Below are 12,258 nucleotides of genomic sequence, written 5' to 3'. Positions count from 1 at the left end.
TCGAAAACAAAGGAGCGTAATCCTGAACTTAGAGCTAGACATTTAGGAATAGATCAGGAAGAAGTTTTTTCACTCGCTGGCTAATGGAAATCCTCAATTCTCTTCACCCAAGAAGCTGTGGGATGAAGGGGCAATTGAAATTTAGCAAGAATCAAATTGATAGAGTTTTGTTTGGGAAGAGTATCAAATGCAGACAAATGGAGATGAGATATTAATCAGCTGTAGATCTAATTGAAGTGGCAGAGCAGATCAATCTAAATGCATCTGACCTTATGATGGAAGGAAGATCACTAATGAAACAGCTGAAGATGGTTGAGTCTAGGACAGTACCCCAGGGAACTCCTGCAGCGATGTCCTAAAACTGGGATAATTGACCTCCAACCACCCCAACCATTTTCCTATATGCTGCAACCAAAAGGAAAATGCTGGAAAATCTCAGCAGGTCCGGCAGAATCTGTAAGGAGAGAAAAGAGCTGACGTGCTAGCTTCGACAAAGGGTGATCTGGACTTGAAACTTCAGCTCTTTTCTCTCCTTACAGATGCTGCCAGACCTGCTGAGATTTTCCAGCATTTTCCCTTGGTTTCAGATTCCAGCATCCGCAGTAATTTGCTTTTATTCCTACATGCCGAGTATGACTAAAGCAATGTAGTGTTTTCCCCCAATTCCTCTTGATTCCAGTTTTGCTAGGGCTCACTGGTGCCATGCTTGGTCCAATGGTGCTTTTATGTCAATTGCTGTCACTTTCATCTCGAGTTCAGCTCTTCTGCCTGCGTTTGAAGCAAAGCTGTAATGAGATCAGGAGCTAAGTGACCTTGTGAAGTTCAAACCAAATGTGAATGAGCAGGTTATTGCTAAGCAAGTGCTGCTTGGTGGCACTGTTGCTGACTCTTTCCATCACTTTTCTGATGATTGAGAGTAGATTGATGGGGGGAGAATTGGCCAAGTTGAATTTATCCTGCTTTTTCTGTGCAGGACATACCTGGGCAATTTTCCACACAGCTGGATAGATGCCAGTATTGTAGCTGCACTGGAACAGCTTGGCTAAGGGTGTGGCAAGTTCTGCAGCATGAGTCTTCAGCACTAGTGCCTGAACACTATCAGAGCCCGTTGCATTTGTCGTCTTGCCATAAAAACCCATCTGAGTCAGTAATGTCCTTTAGGGAAAGAAACCTGCTATCCTTAACCAATCTAGACTACATGCGACTATAGATGCATAGCAAAATGGTTGACTCTTCACTGCCCTCTGAAACGGCCCAGCAAGCCACTCAGTTCAAGGGCAGTTAGGGATGGACAACAAATGATACATTGCATGAAAGAATTTGTTTTTTAATACAGTGCCTTTAGCCAGTTCTTGACATCACATAGAGCGAATCAAATTGAAGATTCGTGTCTGTGAGGCTGGAGTTTTTGAAGTAGGCCAAGATGAATCATCCACTCGGCATCTCAGGCTGAGGTTTATGCAAACGATTGCTGTCTTATCTTTTGCACTGATGTGCTGGGTTCCTCCATCGTTTGAGGATGGGGATATTTGTGGAGCCTCCTCCACCAGTGAGTTATTTAATTGTCCACCACCATTCACACCTGGCTGTGGCAGGACTGCAGAGCTTAGATCAGATTCATTGGTTGTGGGATCATTTTGTTCTGTCTGTCGCTTGTTGTTAATGCTGTTTGGTGCACAACTGTCATAGCTTCACTAGGTTGACACCTCATTTTTGGATATGTGTGGTGTTCCCTCCTGCACCCTTCATTGAACCATGATTGTTCCCCTGGCTGGGTGATGTTGGCAGAATGGGGGATTTGCCAGGCCATGAGATTGCAAATTGTGATTGAGTACAATTCCACTGCCGTTGATGGCCCACAGCACCTCATGGATGCCTAGTCTTGAGTTGCTAGTTCCCTTTGAAGTGTATCCCATTTAGTACGATGGAGGATATCATCAATGTGAAGATAGGACTTAGTCACCACAAGGACTGTGTGACGTTGTCTCCGATACTGTCATGGACAGATGCATCTTTCGAAAGTATGTTAACCAGAGTTCACTCTCGTTCCCCTCTTGGTGAAAGGCAAAGCTGGCAGAAGTAGGGAAGCCTGCATGACTCGAGATATTGAGGCCTTGGTCAAGAAGATGAAGGAGGCACAGGACATGCACAGGCAGATGGGAACAAGTGAATCCATTGAACAGTATAGGGGGTGTGGGAGTAGAGTTAAGAGAGAAATCAGGAGGGCAAAAAGGCGACACAAGATTGTTTTGGCAGATAAGGCAAAGGAGAATCCAACCAGCTTCTACAAATACATAAAGGACAAAAGAGTAACAAAGGAGAGAGTAGGGCCTCTTAAGGATCAACAAGGTCACCTATGTGTGGATCCACAACGGATGGGTAAGATCCTAAATGAATATTTCTCATCAGGATTTACTGTTGAGGAAAGCATGAATGTAATGGAACTTGGGAACATAAATAGTGATATCTTGAAGAATGTACATGTTACAGAGAAAGAGGTGCTGGAAGTCTTAAAGCACATCAAGGTAGGTAAATCCCCAGGACCTGATGATGTGTATCCCAGGACATTGTGGGAGGGTAGGAATGAAATTGCAAGTCCCCTAGCAGAGATATTTGAATCATTGATAGTCATGGGTGAGATGTCTAAAGATTGGAGGGTGGCAAATGTTGTATCTTTGTTTAAAAAGGGCTGCAGGGAAAAGCCTGGAAACTACAGGCCGATGAGCTCGCATCTGTGATTGGCAAGTTGTTGGAAGGTAATTTGAGAGACAGGATCTGCAGGCATTTAGAGACGCAAGGACTGATTAGGGACAGTCAGCATGGCTTTGTGAGTGGAATATCATATCTCACAATCTGATGGAGTCTTTTGAAGGGGTAATCAAGAAGGTAGATGAAGGCAGTGCAGTTGATGTTGTATACATGGATTTTAGCAAGGCCTTTGACAAGGTACCGCATGGTTGGTTGTTGCACAAGGTTAACCTCGGGATCCAGGATGAGGTATCTAAATGGATACAAAATTGGCTTCTTGACAGAAGCCAGAGAGCGATTGTAGAGGGTTGTTTTCCAAACTGAAGGCCTGTGACCAGCGGTGTGCCTCAGGGGTTGGTGCTGGGTCCACTGTTATTTGTCATTTTATATTAATGATTTGGATGAAAATATAGGAGGCATGGTTAGTAAGTTTTCAGATGACACCAAGATTGGTGACATAATGGATAGTGAAGAATGTTATCTCTGATTGCAACAGGATCTTGATCATTTGGGCCAGTGGGCTGACAAATGGCAGATGGAGTTTAATTTAGATAAATGCGAGATGATACATTTTGGTAGACGGAGCCAGGGCAGGACTTACTCAGTCAATGGTAGTGCATTGGGGAGAGTTACAGAACAAATAGATCTAGGGGTACATGTTCATAGCTCTTTAAAAGTGAAGTCACAGGTGGACAGAGGGTGAAGAAGGCATTCAGCATGCTTGGTTTCATTGATCAGAATATTGAATACAGGAGTTGGGACATTTTATTGAAGTTGTACAAGATATTGGTAAGGCCACACTTGGAATACTGTGTACAGTTCTGGTCACCCTATTATAGAAAGGATATTATTAAACTAAAAATGGTGCAGAAAAGATTTACTCGGATGCTACTGGGACTTGATGGATTGAGTTATAATGAGAGGTTGGATAGACTGGGACTTTTTTCTCTGGAGCGTAGGAGGCTGAGGAGTGATCTGGTAGAGGTCTATAAAATAATGAGGGGCATAGATCAGATAGGTAGTCAATATCTTTTCCCAAAGGTAAGGGAATCTAAAACTAGAGGGCATAAGGTGAGAGGAGAGAGATACAGAAGTGTCCAGAGGGACAAATTTTTCACACAGGGTGGTGAGTGTCTGGAACAAGCTGCCGGAGGTGGTGGTAGATGCGGGTACAATTTTGTCTTTTAAAAAGCGTTTAGATAATTACGTGGGTAAAATGGGTATAGAGGGATATGGGACAAATGCAGGCAATTGGGATTAGCTTAGGAGTTTTTAAAAAAAGGGGTGGCTTGGGCAAGTAGGGCCAAAGGATCTATTTCCATGCTGTAAACTTCTATGACTTTATCTGAAGCAAACAGCTTGGTGAGGATTAGGTCAAATACGTTTTTCCCTCTTGGTTCCCTTGTCACCTGTCGCAGTCCCAGTCTAGTAATTATATTCTTTAGGACTTGACCAGATTGCTCTGTGGTGGTACTCCTGAGCCACTCTTGGTGATGCACATTGAAGTCCCTCACCCTAGAGTACATTTTGCACCCTTGCCACCCTCAGTATTTCCAACAAGTGGTTTCAGCATGGAGGGCTACTGATTCATCAACTAAGGGGGAGACAGTACGTGGTAATCAGCAAATGTTCTTGTCCATGTTTGACCTGGTGCATTGAAACTTCATGATGTCCAAAGCAGACGTTGAGGTCTTTCAGGGCAATTGCCTCCTTTCTGTATAGCACTGTGCTGCCACCTGCTGGTGGGATGAGATATCCGGCGATAGTGATAATGATGTCTGGGATGAAGCTTCCCATCCTGCATGCCCACCGCGGGAATCATAGAGGGCAGGACAAGGAAATGTTGATCTCAGGTGGGATTTTCGAGTCTTGGGGCAAGCACGGTCAGACAATCCTTCCCGTAATCTGTAATGTATGATTCTGTGATTATGACTATGTTAGTGTGTTGCTTGAATCGTCTGCGACAGCTCTCCAAATGTTCTTTGTAGGGTGAACATGGTTGAATTTGCCGTTGTCGTTTCTGGTGCTCAGGCCAATGCTGGGTGGCCCGTCTGGCTTCATTCCTTATTGACTAATTTTTAGCACTTTGACACAGTTGATTGGCTTGCTAGGCCATTGCCGAGGGCAGGTTAGAGGCAATCATATTGCTGTGGCCTGGAGTCGCCCGAATTGGCCTGATCAGTCATCTTCAGACACACCGAAACCAGTCTCAAAATGACTAAAGATGTTGAGGTCCTCATCGACAACAATGTGTCCTTAGACTTTTGTATCTTTTTCCTGACGGAAGAAAATGGAAGAGAGAATGTCCGGGATATGTGAGGTCCTTAATTATGCTGGCTGCTTAGCTGAGGCAGTGGGAAGTGTAGGCAGTGTCAAAAATATTTTCCCTGATAATCCACAATTCAGCATGGCCCACCCACCTACCCCACATATCTTTGGGCTGTAGAAGGAAACCCTCGCAGACACAGAATTTGCAGACTCCACACAGTCACCCGAAGCCAGAATTGAACCCAGCTCCCTTGTGCAGTGAGGCAGTGGTGCTAGACGCTGTGCTGCCCTAGAATTTTAAGAATGATTCAATTTGGTCAGGAGACAGTACAAGTCATTAGAAAATTTTGCTTCAAGGTCAATCACAAAAATATTGGATTCCTCAAGTACAATTTCATGAGACAAGAATTTCTTTTTGAAATACTAAACAATGTTAATTTAGTGAAATTAGCCCTACTTTTTAATATGTGGAACAGGCAGCAAACCTAAAAGAGTGTTAATTATAAATACTGTTGGGAATGTCATGTACAGCAGATGTGATTTTAAGTAGTTTAAAAATGTGGGCTACATATACTGTAGGTAAAAATAAATGAAGGTCCTGAAGTGGTAACCTTTTCATTAGATGGCTGCGCTTATTGAAGCTGGCAGCAAGTCCAGGGTGATCTGCAGACGTAATGTAATTATTTCAATGATTCCATTTCTCTTGCTCTCATTAATGTTACATGAGACTCGGTAAAGGAGAGTTAGAATTAAATGACAATGGACCATGTTTTCTGGTCTCTGGATCGTCACAGACCAGACATGTCCTTCAGGATGTCTTGTGGGACCTCGCAGAAGATCCAATTGTATGGGAATTGCCCAGGAAGTTTGAACTTGCCCCCGGGACCCCCCTGGAAAATGTCTTCAACTCTGAGTCAGACAGTTTTAACTTACTTAACTGGGTAGTTATCCAGGAAAAAGATAGAAAAATCTTAGTCTTACACCTGACACAATACAGCTGAACCACGCCCGCCCTCATGCTGGAATCCTATCTGCTCCCCCATCTCATCTGACCTGACTAGTCCTCACCACTTGACTCCCTGTCCTTGGTCACCAACTCCACCCCAGCTCAACCTGCCCTTGTCTGACCTTGCTACCCTACCAGCTGCCATCCTACTCTTCCTTACCCGCTGCAAACCAGAGATTATGAAAACTTTCCCTTACAACAGTGACAAGCCACTGCAGGTTCTTGGGACTTTGAAATGCCTGTCTTAGTCAAAATCACTAGAACAAATGCTGTAATCTGGACCACATCTAGAGAGAATGTGATACCGGCTTCCACACAGCAAAAGATCTGCACATGATTGCTGTTACAAACACAATTCCCACACATATCAACAATATTCTAGACTTGTATGCTGTCTACTTCATTGCTGTCGGCAAACTGAAAGTTCATTCATGCAAGCTACTTGTAAACCCCGATGATAACAAGGAACAGTACAGCACAGGAACAGGCCCTTCACCCCACCAAGTCTGTGCCAAGACAGATGCCTCTCTAATCTAATATTTTCTTTCTGCTACATGATCCAAATCCCTCTATCCTTGCCAACTCATATATCCATCCAGATGCCACTTGGACGTTGTAATAGAATCTGCTTCCACCACCACTTCCCGCAACATGTTCCAGGCATTCATCACCCTCTGTGTGAACAAACTTGCCCTTTACATCTCTTTTAAACCTTTCCCCCTCTACTCTCAATCTATGCCCCCAAGTAATTGACTATTTGACCCTGGGTAAAAGACTCTGACTATCCAGTCTATCCACCTGATCATAATTTTGTGAACCTCTATCAGGTCCCCCTTCATCCTCCGATGCTCTAACAAAAAAAAATTCCAAGTTTGTTCAACATTTCATCTTAGTCCGTATCCTCCAAACCAGGCAACATTCTGGTAAATCACGTCTGCACCCTTTCCAATACATCAACATCCTTCCAGTAGTGTGGCAACCAGAATTATACACATTACTCCAAATGCAGCCTAACCAAAGTCTTACACAACTACAACATGATTTTCCAATTCTTATACTCAATGCCCAGCATGCCATATGCCTTCTTGACCACCTTGTCCACTTGAGTTGCCACCTTCAGGGAACTGAGGGTGTGCACACTTAGATCTCTGTATATGCTGATATTACTAAGGGTTCTACCATTTATTGTATATTTCCTCCTGCAATAGATCTTCCAAATCAAATCACCTCTCATTTATCCAAGTCAAATTCCATCTGCCATTTTTGAGCCCAGGTCTCCAGCCCATTTATATCCTGCTGTATCCTCTGACTATCCTCCTCACTATTCACTCTCCTCCAATTTTTGCTTCATCTGCAAATTTACTAATCAGACTATCTACATTTTCCTCCAAATCATTTATAAATATTACGAACAAGAGGCCCCAGCACTGATTCTTGTGGAACACTGCTTGTCACAGACCTCCAGTTAGAAAATTGCCCTTCCCTTGCTACTCTCTTTCTATGCCCCAGCCAGTTTTGATGATGAAGATCATTTCGTGACAGGAAGCAGATGGGCCCAGCACTTATGTGCCTGCTCAGCCTTGACGTTATTAAGAAAGTTGAACCTACCCCTTAGATCTCATCCAAAAGAGTCATGAAGAAACATGAAAATGAGAATCAGAGTAGTATCTGTGTTGATATGTGGTCACCTAACCAAGCAAGGCAATGAAAAAGGCGCTTAAGAACATAAGAACATCAGTATCGTGGAGAAAGTGACTTTGCTAAGACAGATGTCTCTCTAATCTAATATTTTCTTTCTGCTACATGATCCAAATCCCTCTATCCTTGCCAACTCATATATCCATCCAGATGCCACTTGGACGTTGTAATAGAATCTGCTTCCACCACCACTTCCCGCAACATGTTCCAGGCATTCATCACCCTCTGTGTGAACAAACTTGCCCTTTACATCTCTTTTAAACCTTTCCCCCTCTACTCTCAATGTATGCCCTCAAGTAATTGACTATTTGACCCTGGGTAAAAGACTCTGACTATCCAGTCTATCCACCTGATCATAATTTTGTGAACCTCTATCAGGTCCCCCCTCATCCTCCGATGCTCTAACAAAAAAAATTCCAAGTTCATTGAACATTTCATCTTACTCCATATCCTCCAAACCAGGCAACGTTCTGGTAAGTCACGTCTGCACCCTTTCCAATACATCAACATCCTTCCAGTAGTGTGGCAACCAGAATTATACACAATACTCCATCTGTTATTGAATTGAGGGCCCAAATCTTCTGGTCTCCAGATTAGTAGAGATGTGTGTCAGAGCCCATGGAAGCCCTGATGTGCTGACCTTCCAGGAAATTGCCTCAATGAGCAATGCCCCTGCTCCCTACCACCCACTGTAAAATTCTCTAACTACATTTGAGTCAGAGACTCTGGACAATTCCAACATATATGCTCAGGAAATATTAGACAGAAACATCCTAGTCTAATTTTTAGTTAACAATGCAATGGAGGCCCCAATCACTCATTGACTTCCCTGGCTCCTGAATACCCCTCACAAGTGACCCCACCCCCATCAGACTATCCCCTGAGCAGAACACGCAATGAAGCCTCTGCCCCTGACTAGGCCTGACTATCCCTGATTACCCCTTCTAACTCCACTAAGCTCCGCCTGATCCAACCCATCTTACTCACCTATCCACCTGTCATCTCAACCACTTGCCATCCTGCCCACTTAACTCACCCACTTAGCCATCCTATCACCCTACAATCACTATTCATCCATTCCACCATTCAGTGACATTTGTTCTGGACTTTTAAGTTTACTGATCGGCAGCCACTGCCATAAAAAACAACTTACTCTGAATCACATTCCATTGACCAAGAGCTGTTGGAGAATTCGAGAGATCCATACATGGCTTGGAAAAATGTGTTAATATACAGCTGTAGCTGAGAGCAAATCATGGAAGCAAAAGCTCTATCACTTTGCAGCTACAGAGTAACTCCTACCCTACTGGAAACGTACACACACACAGACACACACACACACAGACACACACACACACACAGACACACAGTAAATGCAGCACAAAGTGTGCAATTGAGAGCTACATTACTATTTCTTCTCAAGCACTTCACACATTGCTTAAAATCAACATCTTACACTGTGGTGTACACGCTTGCCTGCAGCATCAGCAGTGACACAGAAACTTAGTGGTTTTATAGTCAGGTGGGATGAATTGCATCTCTGTCTGAAATGGATGACATGTCAATGGAGCAACCTCTCCCTGTACCAGTCTATGATGGGGTGAGGTTCCTACCACATTCAACATTAGGCATTGTCTTCTTTTAATTAGTTAGCTATATGAGACAACTAGACTTCTAGAGGGAGCTTGCTGGTATCATGATAGCAACATGAACCACTGTGGTGCCAGCAGCAACCCTTGGATGTGTCTAATAAGAGTTAGAGGAATGAGCTGGGTGGACAGGGGTGAGCCTTGGCCAACAGAAGCCCTCTAGCTGTGTATTGAGAGAGTTAGGGGGGATATACACAAGAGGGACAAGCCTGGATCTGCTTCTATGTTGTGAACCCAGGAAGAACACACCTGCCCATTCCAACTCTACAAGGTGTGACATTTTTGGCAGTGACCACTGGTGGTCCCTTCCGGTTTGATTCAATTTTGCAGGGTTTTGGTGAAGCAACCAGAATTTTGACCCAACTTCACCTCTTTTACACTAAGATTTATATTCATGCCCAAAATTTCTTCCCTGTATTTTATTGATTGTAAGTGTGAGTTCTTTTTATTGTTCAGTATTTGATTTAAAAAAGAAAATCCCTAATGGCTCATCCTCTGATTAAAACATATCACACTTGTAAAGCACCAGATAAATGAGTTATTTTCATGATAAAGGCAATGGGAATGTCGGCCTATGCAAAGATTCATTCTGCCCTCAAGTTAAAGTCTCTTTTCAGAGCTGTACGCTAAAGGAAAATGACAGTATAGATAAACAACATCGATGTTTGTATCAAAATCCTACAGCCCCGGTTTTTGATTTGATAAAAGAGGCACCTCTGTAGTACAGCTTTGGTTTTCATCCAACTGAATGTTTGCATCGATGTCAGTTGTCAGTCCAGATTTACCCTTTGTGACGTGACTTCTACAAAAGCACATCCCGCATTTGCTAGCCTGTATCCTATCTAATGAGCTGTTAGTAAATGAATTATGAAGGCAGTCCACCAGCCGATGTGCTTGACCAAGTATGGCGACATTTAAGGAGACACGCATGACATAGTGAAGCAGCAGGAAGATACCGAGCCCTCAGTTGTGTTTGCATTTCAAGAAAGTCTCCACTGACAATTAGACTTGACTGAACCAAATGGAGTCGGTTTATTTAGCATTATGCAAAATGTTGCTTTTACGCCGCACGTTTGTCGTGGTAAGTACTTGTTGTTCTATTTTGATTTGAAATGATATTTAGTTAAAAGATGGCATTTAAAATGCATTTGGACAGATACATGGGATAGGAAAGATTTAGAGGGATATGGATCAAATATAGGCAAATGGGGTTAGCTTAGTTGGGCATTTTGGTTGGCATGGACCAGTTTGGGGCAAAGTGTCTGTCTCCATGCCATAGATTCTATGATTCTATCTTTGGCTGTCTATGAAAATTATTAAATAGTTGATGCTGTTTGGTTTCTGGAAATCTTTTCTGTAAAGTTGAAAAGCTCAGAAATGTGTAAATGAACCTTCTGTAAAATCTGTTGATGATGTGCACACAACAATGATTTTCATCGAAACTTTTTCAGCAGTGAACAAGATCATTCACATTTTACTCTTGTCTGTAAATGGAGTTTAATCCTTCCTTTGCGATGCCCAGAGTATAAAGAAAGAAACCTAAGGGTTTCTATTGGATGTTATCTCTTGAGAAGAATAGTTTAGATATGCAGGACTTTCTGTTTGTGTAATATTTTGGAAAGCTTCAAACTAAAATATTCAGGAATAAATTAATGGGGTTTGTTCTGCTCAAGATATCTCCCTGTCTTGCTGGGGTACTCCTGACTGGTTACCATGTTAGCTTTCTTGTGATTTATCAGATAGCCTATTCAATGTCGTCATACCAAAGCTCAAGGATTACCTCCCTTGGCAGCAAGCTCGGTGAGGATATTAAAAGGTTTTCAAATATAAGATACGTGCATTTTTGGTGAGGGGGTTTGCTCTGTTCAATCAAATAATCTGGTACAGTTTACTTTTTAAAAAATTATTCATTCAATGGATGTGTCACCAGCATAGCCAGCATTTATAACCCATCCCTAATTGCCCTTCAGAAGGTTGTAGTGACCCACTTTCTTGAACCGCTACAGTCCATCTGGTGAAAGAACTCCCACAGTGCTGAGAAGTGGGTCCTGGATTTTGACTCGGTGATAACGAAGGAACTGTGATGTATGCCCAACACGGAATAGTTTGTGAATTGGAGGGAACCTTGCAGATTATTGTATTCCCGCACAGCTACTGTCTTTGTCCCTTTAGGAGGTAGAGTTTGTGGGTTTGAACGGTGCTGTTGAATAAGCCATGGTATGATGTGCTGAGTGTTGTGCACTTTGTAGCAGTACTCACTGCAGCCGTATTGCGAGTAATGGAGACAGTGAATATTTGAGGTAATGGGTGGGATGCGTATGAAGCTGGCTGTCCTGGGTAATGCTGAGTGTCTTAAGTGTTGATGGAGCTGCACTCGTTCAAGCAACTGGAGAGTATCTCATTACAATCCAGACTTGTGCCTTGTGGACAGGCTTTGGGAATCAGGGGGTGAGCCATTCACTACAGAATATCCACACTCTGACCTGTTCTTGTGACCACAGTATTAATGTAAGTTTTTGGTCAATGGTCGCCTATCAGGAAGAGGATGGGTGAAGTGCTAATAATAGTATTAGTAATAGTAATGCTACTGAATGTTAAGGAGAGAAAGTTAGATTCTCTGTTGCTGGATGGTCATTGCCAGGAACTTGTGAGACACAAATGTTTCTTGCCACTTATCAACCAACCCTGGAAGCTATCCAGGTCTTTCTGTGTATAAGCACAGATTGCTTCATCATCAGAGGAATTACAAATGGAACTAAACATTGAGTAGTCATCAATGACCATCCTCAGTTCTGAACACATAATGGGGTGAAAGTAGTTTGAACAGCTGAAAAAGTTGGCCAGGCATGCTCTCCTGCAGCGAGGTCCAGGGGACTGAGATGATTGGCT

At 43.0% G+C, this 12,258-nt stretch overlaps 1 protein-coding gene across 5 annotated transcripts in view; it reads left to right on the top strand.

Moving 5' to 3' along the window:
* The window catches only part of ptprea (protein tyrosine phosphatase receptor type Ea), a 261,033-nt gene that overhangs the window by 149,435 nt on the left and 99,340 nt on the right, over nucleotides 1-12,258 (top strand). Inside the window, exon 1 of one of the 5 annotated variants that reach the window (XM_080205631.1) lies at nucleotides 10,409-10,450. The exons of the other annotated variants lie outside the window; for them this stretch is intronic. The gene's annotated coding sequence lies outside the window, so the exon portion shown is untranslated. Of the gene's footprint in view, nucleotides 1-10,408; nucleotides 10,451-12,258 lie in introns of those variants that run through there. 5 annotated transcript variants of the gene reach the window in all.

Source organism: Carcharhinus amblyrhynchos, chromosome 17 (genome assembly GCF_965287045.1).
Source record: "Carcharhinus amblyrhynchos chromosome 17, sCarAmb.v2.hapA, whole genome shotgun sequence".
In the NCBI taxonomy this organism is placed as follows: domain Eukaryota; kingdom Metazoa; phylum Chordata; class Chondrichthyes; order Carcharhiniformes; family Carcharhinidae; genus Carcharhinus; species Carcharhinus amblyrhynchos.
This window is presented reverse-complemented; position numbering and strand designations above follow the sequence as displayed.